Source organism: Protopterus annectens, chromosome 12.part0, assembly GCF_019279795.1.
Source record: "Protopterus annectens isolate FY-2018-M chromosome 12.part0, PAN1.0, whole genome shotgun sequence".
Lineage (NCBI taxonomy): Eukaryota > Metazoa > Chordata > Ceratodontiformes > Protopteridae > Protopterus > Protopterus annectens.
Window position 1 is genome coordinate 1,007,538,691 of NC_056746.1, and position 22,378 is coordinate 1,007,561,068.

The 22,378-nt window shown below is 43.9% G+C and overlaps 1 protein-coding gene across 2 annotated transcripts in view; it reads right to left on the reverse strand.

Moving 5' to 3' along the window:
* Positions 1-22,378, reverse strand: part of ZFP64 (ZFP64 zinc finger protein) — a 332,799-nt gene that overhangs the window by 213,373 nt on the left and 97,048 nt on the right. The window lies entirely within an intron of this gene.

The window sequence follows — 22,378 nt, forward strand, 5'->3', positions numbered from 1 at the left end:
TTAAGTAACAGCTTGTGTTAACCTCATGTCCAGCAGTGCTTCTACACCTTCTCTTTATTTCTGCTCCTTCCTCTGTGAACTGCTAATTAAGGGTCTCAGCGGATTGTCTCTTTTCCTCCCCCACCCTCCAAATAGGTTATCTTTTTCCCATTTTTAGCCTTTCAGTTTCTTCTTCTATAGATCTTTCCACCTGTATATACATATAAGAAAATGTCTTTTTTGTTGCTGCCAGGGTTACTTTTACTCACTCTCTGCTTTCTGCACTATCTTCCATCTTGTATTTCTCTTTAATCGCTTCTCTGCGTGTTCCATAACACCTACTAATGCTGATATTTTGCTACTACCATCTCAGGTACGACTTCCACATTCATCTGCCTCTGTCCTCTTGCTCTGGCTCATTTAACTGGGATACTTTCTTCATTTTGCTTCATTGTGACTCCACCCACTATTTTTCCACTGCACCCAAATCCTCCCATAATTTCTGTCATTGGCAGAGTTAGTTTGCTAAGGGTGCTACAGCATACCACCTCTCTTTAGTGCTTATATCAAGCAGTCAGCCAACAAATATTGAACAGTTTTAAATCAGGGTTTTATATATTCCATTTTCATCTACAAATTATACTTGCAAGTTTTTTGGGTTTTTTTGTCATTGTGCACCTTTTTGGTTGGGAAGTCAGTCAGTGTGAAGGTGGGAAATGTAGGCATCTCTTGGTATCGCAGGAGAAGAAATATGATACAGATCATACAACCTGTATCTAATTCTAAACCTTTAGGGTTGATAATAGACCAAAATCTCGGATTTGACCACCATATCATCTAGGCCACACACAAAAAAAAAAAAAAAAACTAAAACTATGACTTACTTACCCTATCCTTTCTGATCATGCCCAAAGACTCACTGTGCACACATTCCCACTAACCATCCTGTTGTATCCATCTTCCAGACTAACCAAATTAAAACAAGCCTATAACATATTTGCTACTAGTCTCCACAATAAAACACATCACTGTATAGTCCTCAGCACACTACGCTGTTTACAAATATAACACAATCAAATTTACTGTCATTCCAAAGTAGCACAGAAAATCTTACATACACCTGAAATATGTCCTGCAATTAATATCATTTCTATAAGAGAAATGAGATCTACTCATCCCGCCCCCACCTGAAATAAAAAAGACCACAGTGAAAAACTTCTCAAAAGCCGACTTCACACTTCTAAAAACTAGTGTGGTCTCCTTTAAGGCCCCTGACCAAGTGGTAAACATTACTCAAACCGCTGAATCACTTACAAATGCCTTCTACCAGCACCTACAGGACTGCATGGATCAGGCAATCCCAAACAAAACTAAGACTCTTTGTACCAAAGGCAAGCGTCCAGTCTGGTGGACCCCAGCCATAAACAAGCTCTACAACAAAAGGAGGAAGCTACTACAAGATAGAGCAAAATCCTTGAAAGGTAAGACACCTTTGATCATTATAAGTAAAAACTAAGAGCTCTCATAAAATCATCCAAGGCAAATTTTGAGAGAAAAATCGCCAAGGACTCAAAAGACAATCATAAGGCCTTCTTTAGCTATGTTAGAAACCTAGGAGGAAACTCCCAGATATGCTCAGAATTAGTTCAAAATGATGTGAAGATTACTGAACCTACACACATTGCCAACATACTAGCTGACAGGTTCAGTGCAAACTTCTCCCCCCCCCCCAAAAGGAGAGATATCTATACCAGAGGATTGTAGCCCCCAAACATCTCCAACGCCCAGGTGAGAACTGCTCTCTCCAAGGCAAAAACACAGCATCCATGGGACCGGATGGTGTCCCCGGCTGTGTGCTCCACGAACTCAATGAGGAATTAAACCCGCAGTTAGGACAGCTGTTTAATCTTAGCCTCACCTCAGGATACGCACCCAAGGAGTGGCGCACGGCGACTGTGGTCCCACTTCACAAGGGCGGTGCCTCCACCGACCCTGGAAATTACCGTCCCATTAGCTTGACAAGCCTTATCTGCAAAGCCATGGAGAGGATCATAATGGAACTCATAAATAAAGACATAGGGAACTTGCAGACTTTGGATCCAACCCAGTTTGGCTTTGTCAAAGGCAGATCATGCCTTTTAAACTTGGCTGACTTTCGAGACAGTCACCAAGGCCATTGATGAGGGAAAGGCAGTCCATACAGCCTACTTTGACCTGGCAAAGGCCTTTGACACAATACCCCACTCAGGTATCATCGAAAAACTCATCAGCTTGAATGTAAACCCATACATCACAAGATGGGTTGCAAACTGGCTAAGTGACAGAACCCACAGGGTCAGAGTTGCTGGAGCCATGTCAGACTCAAAGCCTGTCACAAGTGGTGTCCCACAGGGCTCAGTCCTGGGTCCACTCTTGTTCGGCATCTACTTTTCTGAAGTACAAGCAAACACAGGAGGGTTATGACTGACAAAGTTTGCAGATGACTGCAAACTGGGCGCCATAGTCGAAAACACATCTGACACAGATATCCTTCAGAAGGGCCTCACAGAAATGGATAACTGGTGCCAGAGCCATGACCTAAAGTTAAATGCCAAGAAATACATAGTCATACCCTTCGGGAAAAACAAGGTTACCCCTAGCTACCATATAGGTGGCAATCCACTGAGCACAGAAGAAGTCATCAGGGATCTGGGGACCCAGGTTGACAGTAGCCTTTCGTTTGACACTCATGTTGCTAAAGTAGTTAGGAAAACCTTCTACATTGCCCACCTGATCTTGAAGGGATTCACATCTAGATCAAGGGAGGTCATCGTCCCCCTGTACTCATCACTCATTAGACCTATGATTGAGTACAATGCCCCATTCGGAATGTATCTGACCCGACACCTGCTGCAGGGGAAAGAATCTTATGACTTTCTGCAAAGAGAAGAAGTCGGGTGTCCGAATGGTCTGAAAATGACAAGCAGAGTACGATAACCTCAGTCAACAGGTGTCAATAATATTATTTTATAATTCAACACATCCATCATGTGTTGTTGACAGTCTTAACTGGGGCTTATTTTTGGGGTAGGGCTTATATTATGACCAAAGTAACAAACAACAGGAACAAGTTCCACCAGGATTTATTTAAAAGCACAAAATCTTTCTCTCTGACGTCTCGGCCAAAAGCCTTCAAGGTTCTATAGGAAATGGAGTCGCAAGAAACTCAGGCCGGAATTCGGGGGTTGGAGACTTATGACAATGTTCCAGAAAAAGATTACATGACTGTATTTGAATAACTTTGCCGTTATCGGGGCAACAGAACGGATTGCTTCTGCTCTCAGCAAGCTCTTGTCAGTTTTTTGACCTTATTGTATTAAGGTAACATTTCATTATCAAGGGGTGATTACAAAGTAAGGCCACTAGTTCCCAGACTTCATTTTTTTATGACATTCTATCATTCTTCTCTTACGGTTTGGGTAAGAAATAAAGAAAGCATCACCACTCACTAAGTGGCAGTTATTCACCTGTTTTACTCCCCTCCTCCAATACACATGTATTGAGATTTTTCTGCACTTTCTGTTAAACATGAAATATTGCACTGTGAAAGCCAAGGTGTAGATATTCTGAAGTTGAAATGTTTGTTGCACTGTTTATGAAGAATTCTCACACAACTGTTAACGGGTTACCTACCTAGAACTGTTGCCCAGTAATGGAAAAGTACCAAATAAATGTCAATTTTTGTACATGAATAAATGAATAAATGTAGATTGTTGTACGGGGAGGTAAATAAGGCATCCCCTGATAATAAGCCCTAATGCGTATTTCGTCGGGGGAAAATGTATAAGACCCAGTCTTATTTTCAGGGAAATACGGTACATAACAAATCTGTCTGTTCATGTTCCTTGCTATGATAATCTCTACTCTCCCTAGCTACATGTCACATTCTCCTATTCTTCTAAACTGATCAATTGAATGTAGAACATATTAAACTGCTTATGTATCCAATCAAAACACAAAATTCCTCAGCTAAATTCATTGTGATTATTATTGTCAACCTTATTCTCTTTCCATCCTTCTCACTCACTGCATCTCATATATCAATACTTCTGTTATACTCACTTCACTTCATACCCTTTACCTACCACTGAAACCTCAAGTTCTTTACAAACTACTGAGCACACACAGACACGTGCGCATAAACACACACACTCGCACACATGCGCACACACATGCACACAAATGCACAAACATGCACACACATGCACTCAAAACAGTGCTTCTGTTATTTCTGTGGCTTATACAGGCAGATCAAAGTAGATGTATGAGTGACTTTGTATGAACCCACTAAAAGCATGCTTTAAATACAGAATGCTAAATAAAGGACACTGGCAAATATACTCAAGTTCTATTTAATGTAATGTCTGAATTATTCTAAAATATCAAATAATAATTCCCTTATCCTTTTACCAGTATTTAATACTAATTTTAGAATTTATAGGTTCATAGGTTACGTACTAGGCTAGCTGCCCTTGTGGGCCACTTTAAGCCTAGTCAATTTTTCCTTGGTGAAAATCAAACCGTGTATTTCTTGTTTGTGAGGTAAATACCTTATACCTTAAACATTACACTAACCCCCAACTCTGGCAGTTTTACAGTATTTTCTTGTGAAAATGGAAAAACGGCCTTGGTAATGAAAACAAAAGAGAGTGAGAGAGAGACAATGTGAGAAGATATTGTCTAATTAGAAAGTCTGAACTGATTTGCAGTAGGCTGGCTGACAGACTTATGGAGAGTAACAGAAATGAGCAGTACCATACATACTTGTAAAAAACCTCTAAAATAGTGTTAGACCAGCAGGCTGGACACTGCATTAAACTTAATCAAAATAAACATAATATTTGGCACCCCACAAAAAAAACCCTGAATCCCAAATCTAATTATTACGGATACAGATGGCAACCCACTACCAACAGTAACAGAACAGATGTACCTAGGGACCACCTTGGACCAGACACCTTTATTGGTCAAGCATACTGACAATATTATTAGCAAAATACTCCACCAAATAAAACTATGCTATAAAACCTCATATCTCCTCACAACTACAACTTGTAATACCTTAGCTAAAAATGTGCTTTTCATTAAAATCAAACACGTTTCCCCCTCTTGCAATCTTACATTCCAGCTCAAACACATGTAAAATATGAACTACTACACACAAAATCTACAGATCTCTTCTTCTTACAGAACCCCAAACGTATCACTGCCATCCTTTACAGGGATTAACTACCTGTAAATGAAAGAGAAATCTCTACTTAGCAGTCAAATCTACAAGCTGATAAAAGTGGAACATTGACATCCCCAAAAACAAAATTACAAATCAAACAGCCTAGCTTCATAATTAGATACAGCCGTGGAGATAGCATTATCCTCATCAGACCTCATTTTAAATACTCCAAGAGAAAGAGCTTTCTCTAGGCTAAGCCCTGATGTTTGGCACTGGCTACCTGCAGAAGTGATGCAGCAAATGACACTTCTAATTACTTAGAAAAACTAAAATAACCATTGAAGGACACCAAATGATTTTACTTCCATGACATGGCTAGTCCCTGCAGCTTAAGATGCAGTCACATCTAAGACACACTTTTAACAAATGACCACTGGTTGAACACCTACCTTAACTGTAAATACTGTAAACAATATCACTTGCATTTATAATTGTAAATAACATGCAAATGGATTGTCTCCAGACTGCTGCTGAATTACGTATAACCCCCTGTACTCTTTAGTCTGTATATAATTTTCTCTTTGTGTCTTGCATCATGATGCCTGGGTCATGGTTGAAAATACTCTATCGACCAGTCCACTTATTTAATTTTGTTTTAACTATGTAATGTAATGTGTGCTTGTGTGTATGGTTCTACTGTCGAATCTCAAAATACTGAAATATCGAATTTCAGTACCTCGAGATGAGAATAACGAAAATCCACTACAATGAAAAATTAAAAAAACTGAACGTCACTGTACTGAAAGTTCATAATAACAAATTTTCAAAAGGCGATGTTCTGCTTTTTAATGCACTCTCCATCACACAAACAAAAACACAAACACAACCTTCCACACTATACCATCACAAATCAAGACAACACACACACACTAACAAAACTCAAATAATCAACATTTAAGTGTGGGGGAAACCCCCCTGCACCCCCACACCCCTGCTACTTATATATACCAACTCTGAGGTCACACTACTATGAAAAAAACAACAAACCTACTATTACACACCGTATACTCCCATTGCACACTGTCAGACTTATACCCATATGAAACACACAAACTACACATGTACAAAAATCACCACTTTCAAAACTTACATGCATATACTCTCACCTAAATACTCCAACCTACTCCTCAAACTTACCAAAAAATTAAAACAAAACATATTTCTACCCAGAATATTTACACACTACAAAACCTACCAGACTCTCCGAACATAACCACACATCATCTACAACCTAGAAACCACTAAACCTTAGAGGGGCAGCATAATATGCAGAACACACAGCTTCACAATTACTTCAGATTCGGCAACCTCAGATTCATCATTATACAGTTTCGAACAACTGCACTTTCATTATTCTCATCTCGCGATATTGAAATTCTGTATTTCAATATTTTGAGATTTGAAAGCAGAAAGTACAGTTGTGAACACTTACCATAAATGTAGATGTTCGAGTGTATTCACTGTTGCAGTCATTACATTTGGGTAATATGCCTGCAGGTTGCCCTCAGTCGGCCTGATTAACAAAGTCTTGGGTCCTGCATCAGTTGCTGTCCCTTCTTCCATGACGTCAGGTCGTCAAGGGTATAAAACATGCAGCCGACGCCATTACATCAGTTTTTCTTGCCCCAGATGTCAGGTGCCCCCCTAATGGGGAGCAATTAAACATAAAAACACCAAGGTATACCTCCGACAAAAAAGCAAATACACCAAAAGGCTTTTAAGCATAGTAAAGGAAAGTAGAGGTCTAGCCAAAAGAAGTTAGGGGGCAGGAGGGAGGGTAACCAGAACTGCAACAGTGAATACACTCGAACATCTACATTTATGGTAAGTGTACACAACTGTACTATGTTCTTCGTGTTTCACTATTGCAGTCATTACATTTGGGTAGATTCCCAAAGCTATGGTTGGGAGGAGGAGTTTAGATAGCATTTGGGCCAGCTATAAAGCCCTGCAGGACTGCAGTGGCAAAGCCAGCTCTGGATTTAGAGAAAATTGGCAAATGATAATGCTTGGTGAAAGCATGTACAGAACTCCAGGTAGCAGCTTCTAGGATGTCCCTGATAGGAACGTCCCTGACAGGAACGCCCCTGAGAAAGGCTGTAGAAGTAGATGCAGCCCTGGTGGAGTGAGGTCTGATCTCCTGGGGATAGGTTTTCCATGGTGCTTACAGCAGAAATGAATGCAATGGCTTATCCATTTAGAAATGGATTGTTTTGAAATAGCCTTCCCCTCTGCCCCTGCAGCAAATGCTACCAGCAGTTGTTCAGATTTTCTGTGAGGTTTAGTCCTGTCCAAGTAGAATCTAAGTTGTCTGTGCATATCCAAGGAATGCAAAATCCGTTCCCCTTTGTTCTGTGGACTGGGAAAGAATGTTGGAAAATGAATGGACTGATTAAGAGCCACACTGGATACCACCTTAGGCATGAAGGATGGATTGGTTCTGAGCGACACCCTGTCTGCATGACAGATGATGAAAGGCTCCACTGCCATAAGGGCCTGTAATTCAGATACCCTTCTAGCTGAAGTGATTGCTAAAAGGAAAGCTGTTTTCCAAGAAGGAAATTTTAAGTCTGTAGTAGCAGCTGGCTCGAAAGGAGGTAGAGTGAGTTTCTTCAATACAAAGTTAAGGTTCCAGGCTGGGGTTGGAGCTCTCCTGGGTGGTCTCAATTCTTTGACCCTCTGAGGTACTGCTTGAGCAGTGGATGAAAACAAAGGTGGGTCACAATCATAGTGAGCTGAAATTGCTGCAGCATGAATCTTTATGGAAGAGAAAGACAAACCTTTGTCCAATAACTCAGTAAGATATTGAAGAGCCACACTCAAATTAGGCTCTGAAATCTCCAAATTCTTTGCTGTACACCAAAATAAAAATCTCTTCCATTTTTCTGCATACACTCTCCTAGTACTAGGCCTTCTAGCTTCCATAATCACATTTAAAACTTGTTGAGGAAGCTGAGACCTTCCATGTTTCAACACAGAATATGCCAAGCTGTGAGATGGAGAGATTGAAGCTTGACATTGAGCAGATGACCGTCCTTCTGAGATAACAGATGAGGAATCAGAGGTAAAGGCCATGGAGGCTTCTTTACAAGACTCCTTAGAAGTGGGTACCAGTGTTGCCGAGGCCAATCTGGAGCTATCAAAATCATCCTTGGCCTGTCCTGTCTGACCTTTAGTAATACCTTTGGAAGAAGAGGTAGAGGTGGAAAAGCATAGACATGAAGGTTTTTCCAACTGAAAGACAGAGCATCCACTTTCCAAGCTGTGTGATGAAACCCTTTGTGCAATACTTTGGCAGCTGGTGGTTTAGTGGAGAAGCGAACAGATCTATGTCTGGAGTTCCCCATGACACTGTCAATTTCTGAAATACATGAAGATCCAGTTTCCACTCGTGGGGATCCATGATTTGTCTGCTTAATACATCTGCTAGGGAGTTCTGTGCTCCTGGCAGAAACCTTGCCTGAAGAGTCAGTTGCAGGCTTAACGCAGTCTCCCATAAAATCATTGCTTGCCTGCATAGAGGATAAGAATGTGTTCCCCTTGCTTGTTGATGTACCACATGACAGTTGTGTTGTCTGTCAGAATCAACACCTGCCCTGGAAGAAGTAACTCCTTGAAAGCCATCAATGCAAACTGGACTGCTAACATCTCCTTCATGTTGATATGTAGATGCTGTAGTCTGGCAGGCCACTTGTCTTGTATCCACTTTCCATTTAGATGAGCTCCCAAGCAGTGTCCGAGGCATCTGTCGTTAAAATCTGACTCGCCTCTGGCCGGGTCACAGAGAGTCCCTTTGTTTAGGTGACATTCCTGAGCCCACCACAAGAATTCCTTTTGAAGGCAAGGTATTATTTGAATGACAGTGTCCAAATCTTGGCAGTGCTGTGTCCATACATTTTTGAGATACCATTGCAGCTTCCTCATATGCAGTTTGGCATTGGGAAGCACCAGAATACAAGATGCCATGAACCCTAATGCTTGAAGGACTGTCCTTGCAGTCAGCACGGACTGATGAGATAGTTGATGGAAGTAAAGTGACAGACTCTTTTGTTTGTCCGGGGTTAAAAAGGCCATCTGGGCTGCTGTATTCAGTCTCACACCCAGAAAGCACATGTCTTGAGAGGGTACTAGACTGGACTTTATTTCGCTCAGAGAATACCGTAGGCATCTTAGCACTGCTATGACATATTCCAGATGCTGTAGAAGGTGTTCTTTTTCTTGAGCCAGAATCAGGCAGTCGCCCAAGTAAGGATAAATTTGAATGCCTTGAAGCCTGAAGTAAGCTATCACTGGAGCCAGAACCTTTGTGAATACTCTGGGCGCAGTAGATAAGCCAAAGGGCAATGCAGAGAACTGATAATGAAAATCTCCAGTTCGAAACCGCAGATACTTTCTGCAACTTAGCCTTATGGGCACATGAAGGTAAGCTTCCTTGAGATCCAAAGTTACCATCCAGTGATCCTTGCCCAGCAGAGGTAACAGTTGCTGTAACGTCAACATCTTGAACTTGGGAATGTCCAGATAAGTGTTGAGGATAGATAAATCCAAATTGGTCTCCACGTGTTCCCCTTCTTTGGTACTAGGAACAGGCGAGAATAAAATCCAAGCCCCTTTCTGACACAGGACTGGCTGAATAGCCCCTATCTGGAGTAACTGAGAAACTTGCTTGAGAGCCTCTTTTCTTTGTGGAGGAGGAACATCTGGCATGCCTTTGAAAGGGGGCATTGTGTGGAAATAAAATCTGTACCGGTGATGAATGATATCCAGCACCCATCTGTCTTGAGTGATTAAATCCCAATTTTCTTTGAAAAGAGACAATCTTCCTCCCAAAGGAGCTGCCAGACGAGAGTCCACTGGCAGCTGAAAAGGCAGGTCATTGGTTCTGCTTACTTACGAAAGGACTGACCCCTGCCCTCACCAGAAGTCTGAGCAGGTGAACTGTCTGATCTAGGCCTAAACGAACCTTGAGCCCTGCCCCTACCACGCCTAGATCTACCCCTAGACTGGGAACCATAAGCAGGATATGTCCACCCTTTAGCAGGCCAATTTCTACTAAACTTGGAGGTTGCACCTGCAAAAATCTTTAACAGTCTGCATAGACTTAGCTTTGTCCTCCATTTTCTTTAAAACTGCTTCCACAGGCGGTCCAAACAACACATCAGACTGTAAAGGAGCATCCAAAATCCTGGTCTTAACATGCTCAGCTAAATTCTGATCCTTCAACCATGCATGTCTGCGAAGAACAGAACTAGTAGCAGCCACCCTCGAGGAGGCCTGAACAGCATCAAAACCACACTGCAAAGAATGCTTACCCACTTGTTCAGACACATGAACCAAATCCAGCAATTCTTTACACTCAATACCTTCCGCCAAAGCATCCACCTTAGATTTCAATTGTGAAAGGAGATAATTCTGATATTTCAGCATATGAAATTGACAATTCAACGCCCTCATGGCTAGAGTGGAAGAAGTATATACTTTCTTACCCCACCTATCCAAAGCCCTTGCCTCTTTATCAGAGGGTACAGGATTTTTAACAACAGAAGCTTTAACACCTTTAGGCCCCTGAGAAACAGTTTCTGGGTCCGCCCTGGGACTCTTAAACAAATACTTATGAGCTTCGGGCACCCTATAATACCTATCAGGCTTAACAGGAGCAGGAGGCAAGGAATCAGGGTTCAGAGAAGCCTCTGCAAAACATCCTCCACCACATTCAACACAGGAGGAATAGCTAAGGGCCTATGCTGAGGCAAAACAAGAATTCCCTAAGCCTTCTTCTGAGTCAGAGTAATCTTGGCCTTCCCATTTAAAGTGCTCCCTCATGGAGTGAAGAGTCTCTGAAAATGAAAAATCCTCAGGAGGAGAAGCTGAAGGAGTGGAATCATCCACATCAGAATCAGAATAAGCAGGAAACTCTTGCAAGTCTTCCACAGAAGACTCTGAAGCCTGTGAACACTGTTCAAAACTATCAAACTCCTGTTCCACCCTAGGCCTCTTATCAGGTGGGGCATAGAACCTCTAATCAGAGTAATCAAATCTTCAGCCATTTTAAGCATATGTTTCTTAGGCACAGAGCCCGAAATGCTAGGAGAAGCCCTACAGAAGCTAAACTTGGCCTTCCTCTAAAAGAAGCTCTGGAAACAGAAGGAGAGGCCGAACTACCTTGGGAAGAGAGGGAAGAACAGTTACCTGAGAAGCCCCCTCAGCCTGGCCTACTTCCTGAGAGGGCACATCCTGTAACAGTAAAGTATCTGCCTGAGACTCCATAGAGACTCCTGGCAAAACCTCTGGCTCCCCTGAGCCTTCTAAAGGACCGACGTCCGACTGCCGGTTCCTCACCCTAGACTTCACTGTTTTGTCCTTGCGCTTCTTAGATGAAGCAGGCGCCGGAGCATCCGGCGGCATAGTATAATTGCAACGCTTCCCAAACACTAACCTAGCACAATCAAGCCTCCTCTTAATAGTGCGCTTATTAAATCTAGCACAAGAGCGGCAACCAACAACGCCGTGCTCAGGCCCTAAACAAGGTATACACAATGTATGATAATCCCTATGCGGTATCTGCTTCCCACAAGAAATACAGTTATTCACTTTTTCTGACATCCGTAATATACTGAGGCAAGAAAAACCAAAATGTTCTAACGGGTTACTTAGCCAACTCTGTACTCGGTCTGAAACTCCGGTTTCGAAAATCTCAGAACGCCAACCTGCACTCGCAAAATTGCTTCTGCATCGGACCATGCGGCAAAAAAGACTGAGGAAATGACGTCGGTCATGCGCATTAGTACCCTGACGTACTGACGTCAGTCTAAGGCGCCATGACCGACGTCAGCCTTATACTCTGGTATTCGGGCCGACTGGGACGCGGACTATACCCAATAGTCAGGACTGCAGCAAGGGAAGACGAAGAACATCAACACACACACACTAACAAAACTCAAATAATCAACATTTAAGTGTGGGGGAAACCCCCCTGCACCCCCACACCCCTGCTACTTATATATACCAACTCTGAGGTCACACTACTATGAAAAAAACAACAAACCTACTATTACACACCGTATACTCCCATTGCACACTGTCAGACTTATACCCATATGAAACACACAAACTACACATGTACAAAAATCACCACTTTCAAAACTTACATGCATATACTCTCACCTAAATACTCCAACCTACTCCTCAAACTTACCAAAAAATTAAAACAAAACATATTTCTACCCAGAATATTTACACACTACAAAACCTACCAGACTCTCCGAACATAACCACACATCGGCGCCCGTATCTACAACCTAGAAACCACTAAACCTTAGAGGGGCAGCATAATATGCAGAACACACAGCTTCACAATTACTTCAGATTCGGCAACCTCAGATTCATCATTATACAGTTTCGAACAACTGCACTTTCATTATTCTCATCTCGCGATATTGAAATTCTGTATTTCAATATTTTGAGATTTGAAAGCAGAAAGTACAGTTGTGAACACTTACCATAAATGTAGATGTTCGAGTGTATTCACTGTTGCAGTCATTACATTTGGGTAATATGCCTGCAGGTTGCCCTCAGTCGGCCTGATTAACAAAGTCTTGGGTCCTGCGTCAGTTGCTGTCCCTTCTTCCATGACGTCAGGTCGTCAAGGGTATAAAACATGCAGCCGACGCCATTACATCAGTTTTTCTTGCCCCAGATGTCAGGTGCCCCCCTAATGGGGAGCAATTAAACATAAAAACACCAAGGTATACCTCCGACAAAAAAGCAAATACACCAAAAGGCTTTTAAGCATAGTAAAGGAAAGTAGAGGTCTAGCCAAAAGAAGTTAGGGGGCAGGAGGGAGGGTAACCAGAACTGCAACAGTGAATACACTCGAACATCTACATTTATGGTAAGTGTACACAACTGTACTATGTTCTTCGTGTTTCACTATTGCAGTCATTACATTTGGGTAGATTCCCAAAGCTATGGTTGGGAGGAGGAGTTTAGATAGCATTTGGGCCAGCTATAAAGCCCTGCAGGACTGCAGTGGCAAAGCCAGCTCTGGATTTAGAGAAAATTGGCAAATGATAATGCTTGGTGAAAGTATGTACAGAACTCCAGGTAGCAGCTTCTAGGATGTCCCTGATAGGAACGTCCCTGATAGGAACGCCCCTGAGAAAGGCTGTAGAAGTAGATGCAGCCCTGGTGGAGTGAGGTCTGATCTCCTGGGGATAGGTTTTCCATGGTGCTTACAGCAGAAATGAATGCAATGGCTTATCCATTTAGAAATGGATTGTTTTGAAATAGCCTTCCCCTCTGCCCCTGCAGCAAATGCTACCAGCAGTTGTTCAGATTTTCTGTGAGGTTTAGTCCTGTCCAAGTAGAATCTAAGTTGTCTGTGCATATCCAAGGAATGCAAAATCCGTTCCCCTTTGTTCTGTGGACTGGGAAAGAATGTTGGAAAATGAATGGACTGATTAAGAGCCACACTGGATACCACCTTGGGCATGAAGGATGGATTGGTTCTGAGCGACACCCTGTCTGCATGACAGATGATGAAAGGCTCCACTGCCATAAGGGCCTGTAATTCAGATACCCTTCTAGCTGAAGTGATTGCTAAAAGGAAAGCTGTTTTCCAAGAAGGAAATTTTAAGTCTGTAGTAGCAGCTGGCTCGAAAGGAGGTAGAGTGAGTTTCTTCAATACAAAGTTAAGGTTCCAGGCTGGGGTTGGAGCTCTCCTGGGTGGTCTCCAATTTTTGACCCCTCTGAGGTACTGCTTGAGCAGTGGATGACAGAAGAGGGGAGGTGCTGTGTTATAATGAGCTGAAATGGCTGAGGCGTGGATTTTAACGGAGGAAAAAGACAGGCCCTTGTGAAGCATCTCAGTTAAGTATTGTAACATCTGAGGTAAATTGGGCACTGCTGTGCTCATCCCCTTGAGATTGGTTCCAGGCACAGAATCTTTTCCATTTTTCAGCATAAGATTTTCTAGTACTAGGCCTCCTTGCCTCTAAGATGACATCCATCACAGGTTTGCTGAGGGATGGTAAGGGAGAGTTTAAGTAATTAGCCAGGCTGCAAGGTTTTTAACGGAGGAAAAAGACAGGCCCTTGTGAAGCATCTCAGTTAAGTATTGTAACATCTGAGGTAAACTGGGCACTGCTGTGCTCATCCCCTTGAGATTGGTTCCAGGCACAGAATCTTTTCCATTTTTCAGCATAAGATTTTCTAGTACTAGGCCTCCTTGCCTCTAAGATGACATCCATCACAGGTTTGCTGAGGGATGGTAAGGGAGAGTTTAAGTAATTAGCCAGGCTGCAAGGTTCAGTGTTGGAAGCTGAGGGTGCAGAATCTGGTTCTCCTGTTGAGACAGCAGGGAAGGAGTCTGAGGTAGGTGCCATGGAGATAACCGTTACACACTGCGCAGGAGGGGGTACCAGTCTGGAGCAATCAAAATCATCCTTGGTTTGTCCTGCTTGACTTTTAGTAGTACTTTGGAGAGCAGAGGCAGCGGGGGGAAGGCATAGACTGATAGGTTTTTCCAGCTGAAGAACAGAGCATCACCTTTCCAGGCTTGTTTGTGGGGAGTCCTTGTGCAAAATTTGTCCAGTTGGTAGTTCTGGGGGGAGGCAAACAGGTCTATATCTGGGCTCCCCCATTCGCTTCTCAACATGTTGAAAATTCTTGGTTCCAGTTTCCACTCGTGTGGGTCCATGAGGTTTCTGCTTAGTCTGTCTGCCAGTGTATTTAATTTTCTTGGCAGGAACTGAGCTTGTAGGTGCACTTGGTAGCTCAAGGCTGTGTTCCACAATGACATGGCTAGTCTGCAGAGGGGGTTAGAATGTGTACCCCCCTGCTTGTTTATTTACCACATAACTGTGGTGTTGTCTGTCTTTACCATTAGTTGTCCTGGAAGAATGTAGTCCTTGAAGGCTGTCAGAGCATTCTATATAGCTAACATTTCTTTTTGATTGATATGCAGGTGAATTTGACTTGGGTTCCATTTGCCCTGAATGCACTTCCCTGCCAGGTGAGCCCCTCCTCCCATGCATAGTCTAATGCATCTGTTGTTAGGGTTTGAGCGGCAGGGGGTGGTGTGAAAGGTAGTCCCTTGTTTTGGTGGCAGGCCTCTGCCCACAAAGGAACTCTAGGCGTAGGCAAGGTATAATAGGAATCATTGTTTCTAGGCTGTGAGAATGTTGACTCCATAGGCTTTTTAGATACCACTGTAGTTTCCTCATATGCAGTCTTGCATATGGAATTAGAAGAATGCAGGAGGCCATGAACCCCAAGGCTTGCAGTATTTGTCTTGCAGATAGCAGGGTTTTTGTGGCCACTTGTATGAAGAAGGTTGTCAAATGAATTTGCTTTTCTGGCATGAGGTAAGCCATCTTGGAAGTTGTATTCAAGCTTGCTCCCATGAATGTAATTTGTTGACAGGGTACCCAGTTGTGATTTCTTTTTGTTTATGGTGTATCCCAGACAAGTTAGAACCCTTTTTACAAATGCCAGATGAGTCAAAAGTATGTCCTGGCTTTCTGCCTGAATTAGACAATCGTCCAGGTATGGGTATATTTGAATACTTCTTTGCCTGCAAAATGCAATAACTGGAGCTAGGCACTTTGTGAATATCCTGTGCGCAGTAGATAAGCCAAAGGGCAGTGCAGAGAACTGATAGTGCGTGTAGCCTGCTTTGAAGCGTAGGTATCTTCTGCAAGATTCCCTGATTGGGATGTGCAGGTATGCTTCTTTTAAGTCTAGTGTTGCCAACCAGGTGTCTTTGCCTAGCATAGGAAGTAACTGGTGAAGAGTCAGCATCTTGAATTTTGGAATCTCCAGAAAGGTGTTTAGAGTAGACAGGTCCAGGACTGGACACCATGATTTGTCTTTTCTGGGTACCAGGAAAAGTCTGGAGTAGAAACCTTGTCCCTTTTCTTCTTCTGGTACCAGTTGAATAGCCCCCATGCTTAAGAGAGAAAGTACTTGTTTTTGAGACTCTGCCCACTGATTTGGGGGTAGGTCCGGCCACCCACTTGCCATTGGCAATGTGTGGAAGTGAAATATGTATCCCTGAGACACTATAGTTAAAACCCATTTGTCCTGGGTAATGAGTTCCCTGTTCTTTGCATGAAGAGCAATCTTTGCTACCAGAGGGGCAGTCAGAAGAGAAGTGCTTCGGAATTTTAAAAGGCAGTCATTGAGATAGTTTACCATAGGGGGTGTCTTGTTATTCCCAGACTTGGAAGTTGAGGACCCCCACTGCTTAGTTCTGTGAATCCCCTGAGACTGAACCTGGGGTTTTTGCTGTGTCTGGGTTTGGCTTGAGAAGACCTGGAAGGGGCTGGAAAGGACCAATTCTTAGATGGCCAGTCCCTACTAAATCTAGGAGGCTGAAAGTACAGTTTTGTACCTACCATAAATGTAGATGTCCGATAGATATGCAACTGCAGTCATAACATATGGGTTGTCCTGCCTCAGGCAGCCCTCGGTCGGCCGAATTCCAAAGTCTGGGTCCGGCGTCGGCTGGTGTCGCCTCATCTCCGACGTCACAACGGCTGGAGTATAAAGGCATCGGCCGATGCCATCTTCTTCAGTGTTTCTTGCCCCAGATGCCAGGTGCCCTCCTAGGAAGGCTAAATTTGGTGAATGGATAAACAATTCCAGACATGCACAACAGTAATAAACAGATACACCATAAGAGATACCCCCAGCTAAAGGGAACAGGGGGAATGGACCCAAATGAAGGAAAAGAGGGGAAGGAGGGAGGGAAAATCCGACTGCAGTTGCATATCTATCGGACATCTACATTTATGGTAGGTACAAAACTGTACTATGTCCTTCAAGAATGTAACTGCAGTCATAACATATGGGTTGAATACCATAGCCAAGCTGGGGGTGGATGGAGCGAAGAAAAAGATGGTGTAGCTAAAATGCCCTGCAGGACTGCCGAAGCAAAGCCTGCTCGGGATCTGGAGTATGAAGGCAGGTTGTAGTGTTTGGTAAATGTATGCACGGAGCTCCATGTAGCAGCCTCTAGAATGTCCTTTGTAGCCACTCCTCTTAGGAAAGCTGTGGATGTGGCTATAGCTCTGGTGGAATGTGGCCTAATATTGGCTGGCACACTTTTTCCATGGTGAGAATAGCAGAATCTGATGCAGTGTCCAATCCATTTTGAAATTGTTTGCTTGGAGATTGCTTTTCCTTGTATGCCAGCAGCATAGGCTACAAACAGCTGGTCAGACTTTCTGGTGGCCTTAGTTCTGTCCAAGTAGTAGCGTAGTTGCCTGTGTATGTCCAAGGTATGCAGCAGTCTTTCCCCTCTATTTTGAGGATTGGGGAAGAAGGTAGGAAGGTGAATAGCTTGATTTAGAGACACCCTGGAAATCACCTTTGGCATGAAAGAAGGATTTGTTCTTAGAGAGACTCTGTCCTGATGGAAAATGAGGAAAGGAGGTACTGCCATGAGTGCCTGTATCTCCGAGACTCTTCTTGCTGATGTGACTGCCAGTAGAAAAAACGTTTTCCATGATAGAAATTGCATTTCCGAGGTTGCTGCTGGCTCAAAGGGAGGCAGAGATAATTTTTCCAGTACAAAATTGAGGTCCCATGCAGGTACAGGTTGTTTCTTGGGAGGCTTGATATTCTTTATTCCTCTCCGGAACTGTCTTAACAAAGGATGTGAGAACACTGGTGGATCACAATTGTATCTTGCTGAGATTGTTGAGGCATGAATCTTTATGGAAGAATATGAGAGTCCAGAATGAAACATTTCTGCCAAGTATTCCAATATCTGAGGTATACTCAGTACTGTTGTATCCTGACCCCTGTTGGCAGCCCAGATGCTGAATCTCTTCCATTTGGCTGAATAGGCTTTTCTGGTGGATGGTCTGCGTGCTTCCAATAAGATGTCCTGAACTGCCTTGGAAAGATTGGAAGCGGAAGGAGTTAAAGTAACCTCCAGGCTGTCAGATGTAATGTTTTCAGGTTTTGGTGAACAGCCCTGTAGTTGTGTTGTGTTAGGAGCAGGGGCCATAGGGGCAGAGTCCACGGTTTGGTTCGAGTTATGCTCAATAGCAATGGGTACCAGTGTTGCCTTGGCCAGTCTGGAGCTATCAAAATGCCCGTTGGTTGCTCTGCTTTGATCTTCAGGATCACCTTGGTCAACAGTGGCAGAGGGGGAAATGCATAAATTTTTAGGGAATTCCAGCTGAAGGAGAGAGCATCCGTTGCCCAGGCTAGTGCATGGTGGGTCCTGGTACAGAACTTTTCCAGGTGATGATTCGTGTGAGACGCAAATAGATCTATGTCCTGTCTTCCCCATGTCTTTGTTATTTGTGAGAACATGTGTGGATGCAGCATCCATTCGTGTGGATCCAAGAAATTTCTGCTCAACTTGTCCGCCAGTACATTGTCCTTGCCTGGCACAAACTGGGATTGCAGGTGTATCTTCCGACTCAGTGCTTTTTCCCAGAGAATCATTGTTAGTCTGCAGAGGGGGTATGAATGAGTCCCTCCCTGCTTGTTTATATACCACATGACAGTGGTGTTGTCTGTCCTTATTAGTAAATGACCTTGCTGCAGTGATTTTTCAAAATTCTCGATTGCATGTATCACTGCCAGCATCTCTTTTTGGTTTATGTGCAGATGTCTTTCCTTTGGTGTCCATTGACCTTGAATGCATCTGCCCTCCATGTGCGCCCCCCATCCATGATCTGAGGCGTCTGTTGTAATTATTTGACCTGCTTGAGGTCTGTTGAAAGACATGCCTTTGTTTAATTGACTTGCTTGAGCCCACCACAAGAATTCCTTTTGCAGACATGGAATAAGTGGGATTACGTCCTCTAGGCTTTGGCTGTGTTGTGACCATAAGCTTTTCAAATACCATTGCAGCTTTCTCATATGAAGTATTGCCGAAGGTATCAGGAGAATGCATGATGCCATGAACCCCAGGGCCTGCAGGAGTTTCCTTGCAGTCAGTTGGGGGAGCTGTGCTAGGCCTTTGAAGTACTCTGGTAACTGCTGTTGTTTTTCCTCTGTGAGGTAGGCCATTTGTGTTTGAGTGTCCAGTTTGGCTCCTAGAAAAATAATCTGTTGGGATGGCAGCAGCCTTGACTTTTGAATGCTGACTGTGTATCCCAAGGCCTGTAGTAATTGCATGACATAGTCCAAGTTTTTTATTAAGGTTTGTCTGTTGTCTGCTTGTATGAGGCAGTCGTCCAGGTAGGGGTATATTTGAATTCCCTGGAGTCTGCAGTGTGCCACTACTGATGCCAGGCATTTCGTGAACACTCTGGGCGCAGTAGATAAGCCAAACGGCAATGCTGAGAATTGATAGTGCTCTGTCCCTGCAAGAAATCTGAGGTATCTTCTGCAGCTTTGTCTGATTGGGACATGCAGGTATGCCTCCTTGAGGTCCAGAGTGACCAGCCAAGACCCCTTGCCCAGCATGGGAAGGAGCTGCTGTAAGGTTAGCATTTTGAACTTTGGCACAATGAGAAAGGTATTTAGAATAGACAAGTCCAGTATAGGCCTCCATTTGTTTTCCTTTCTTGGAAGAAGGAACAGTCTTGAACAGAATCCCTGGCCTTGTTCCTGGGGAGGTACCTTTTCTATTGCTTTTATACTTAATAGCTTTGAAACTTGAAAGAGTGCCTCTGCCCTTTGATGGTGTGGCAGGTTTGGCATGCCTTGTCTTGTAGGTAAAGTATGGAAGTGGAATCTGTAACCCTTGTCTATTAAATCCAGAATCCAACTGTCCTTGGTTAAGATATGCCAGTTTTTTGAGAATAAGGATAATTTTCCACCCAAGGGTGCTTCTGTCTGAGCCCTTGTAAGCGGTATGAAAGTCAAGTCATTGTGATTGTCCTTGTGGTGCAGCTGGACTGGCTGCAGCACTTCTTTGATTTGTAGGTTGCCATTGGTGTCCCCTGTAGGAGCCTTGGTATTGGCCTCGGCCACGCCTGTTCTTTCCCCTTTGAAACCTGTCTGATTCTGGGAAGGAACAATTTTTTGAAGGCCAGTTTCTACTGAATCTGGGTGGCTGAACCTGGAGGAAATCCTTGACTGTCTGTACTGACTTAGCTTTTTCCTCAATGGACTTCAATACATCTTGTGCATTAGCACCAAAAAGCTTCTGTTTTTCCAGAGGTGCATCAAGTAACTTTACTTTGACATGGTCTGGCAGTGGCTGATCTTTTAACCAAGCATGTGTACGTATCACAGCCCCAGTCATAGCTGCCCTACATGAAGCTTCCAATGCATCATAACCACACTGAAGAAAATGATTGTTAACCTGCTGAGTGTTATGTATGTGATCCTGCAATGCCTTTCTGTCAATAGGCTCAGGGGAGGCTAACTTTTTCTGTAAATCATCCAGTAAAAAATCCTGGTAATGAAACATATGAAAAAGGCAGTTAAGAGACCTCATTGCTAGGGTGGGAGAGGTATAAACATTTTTACCCCATCTCTCCATAGACCTGGCTTCCCTATCCACTGGCAAAGGATTTTTGGCAGTGGAGGTAGCCACTCCCTTGGGACCCTGTGAAATAGTTTCTAAATCCAGGGTGTGGGCCTTAAAGAGATGTTTGTGAGTGTCAGGGACTCTGTAATATCTGTCTGGCTTGACAGGAGCAGGGGGGAGAGAGTCAGGGTTAGCACTGGAATCGGAGAAAACATCATCCAAAACATCCATCACAGGAGGAATAGCTAAAGGTCTGTGCTGGGGAAGCTTTAGGAAGGTACGGAGCCTTTTCCTGGAATCAGAGAATTCCTGACCCTGCCATTGGAAATGTTCCCTCATAGAGTGCAGGACTTCTCCAAAAGAGAAATCCTCTGGAGGAGAGGCAGAGGGGATTGATTCCTCAGCATCAGAGTCCTCATAGGCCTGGAAGGATTCTTCTTGAATATCTGAATGCTCAGAATCCCCAGAGGCCTCATCTGAAGAGAGGTTCTCAGTCTGCTCAGTTCTAGGCCTTTTCTCTGCAGGAGGCTAAGAACCCCTGTCTGGGTGAGGCTGGGACCCCCTGATAAGGGAAATAAGGTCTGCAGCAAGAGACATTATCTGTTTATCAGAAGAGGGGGCCTGGACAGCAGGTTTAGGATGGGCCTTGGCCTGGCTGGCGGCCTTAGCACGTGCAAAGGCCTTAATGGACATAGATACAGGAGGCCTAGCAGCCCCACGTGCAGGAGTGACCTTGTCCACCGGAATGGTGTTGGGTAAAACATGAACTTCGGTATCCGGGGGAAAATCAACAACCGGCACCAGAGAGGTCTCTGGGACCGAAGGACTGGATAACGCTGTGTCGTCGGCCTGGAGTGACTGAATTATCGCTTCTGCAGGGACCGAAGCACTAGCGGAGGGACTAGGAGTAGTATCGGTAGAGGACGCGGGCCGAGGATGCCGGTCCCGGTCCTTCTGTTTTTTGGAAGATTGAGCTGTCGGTTGATCCGATGGCATGATATATGCGAAGGATTCGCCAAAAAAGTCTTCAGCAAATTCTGCCTGGCGCCTGAGAGTGCGCTTATTAAAGCAAGCACAGGCAGCACAGGCCAAGACGTCGTGGTCTGGGCCCAGGCAAGGAAGACAGTAAGAATGGAAGTCCTTATGAGGTATTTGTTTACCACAAGACAAACAATTATTAACTTTCTCAATTTGTTCTGACATCGGCTGAGGCAAGAAAAATGTTCCCAACGGGTACTTAGCTTTTAGATGACTTTGGTACTGAAAACACAGGAGCTGACCGACCGGCACTTGCGAACTGCTTCTGCTTCGGGCACCGCGCGGCAAGAAAGACTGAAGAAGATGGTGTCGGCCGATGCCTTTATACTCCAGCCGTTGTGACGTCGGAGAGGAGGCGACACCAGCCGACGCCGGACCCAGACTTTGGAATTCGGCCGACCGAGGGCTGCCTGAGGCAGGACAACCCATATGTTATGACTGCAGTTGCATTCTTGAAGGACATCTTGTAAAAAATCTTTAATAGTTTGCATAGATTTAGCTTTATCTTCCATCTTTTTAAGAACTTCTTCAGCCTTGTTGCCAAACAGGCGGTAATGATTTAAAGGAGCATCCAACAATTTTGCTTTAACCTGATCAGGCAAAGATTGCTCTTTAAGCCAAGCATGCCTTCTAAGCACAGACCCAGTAAC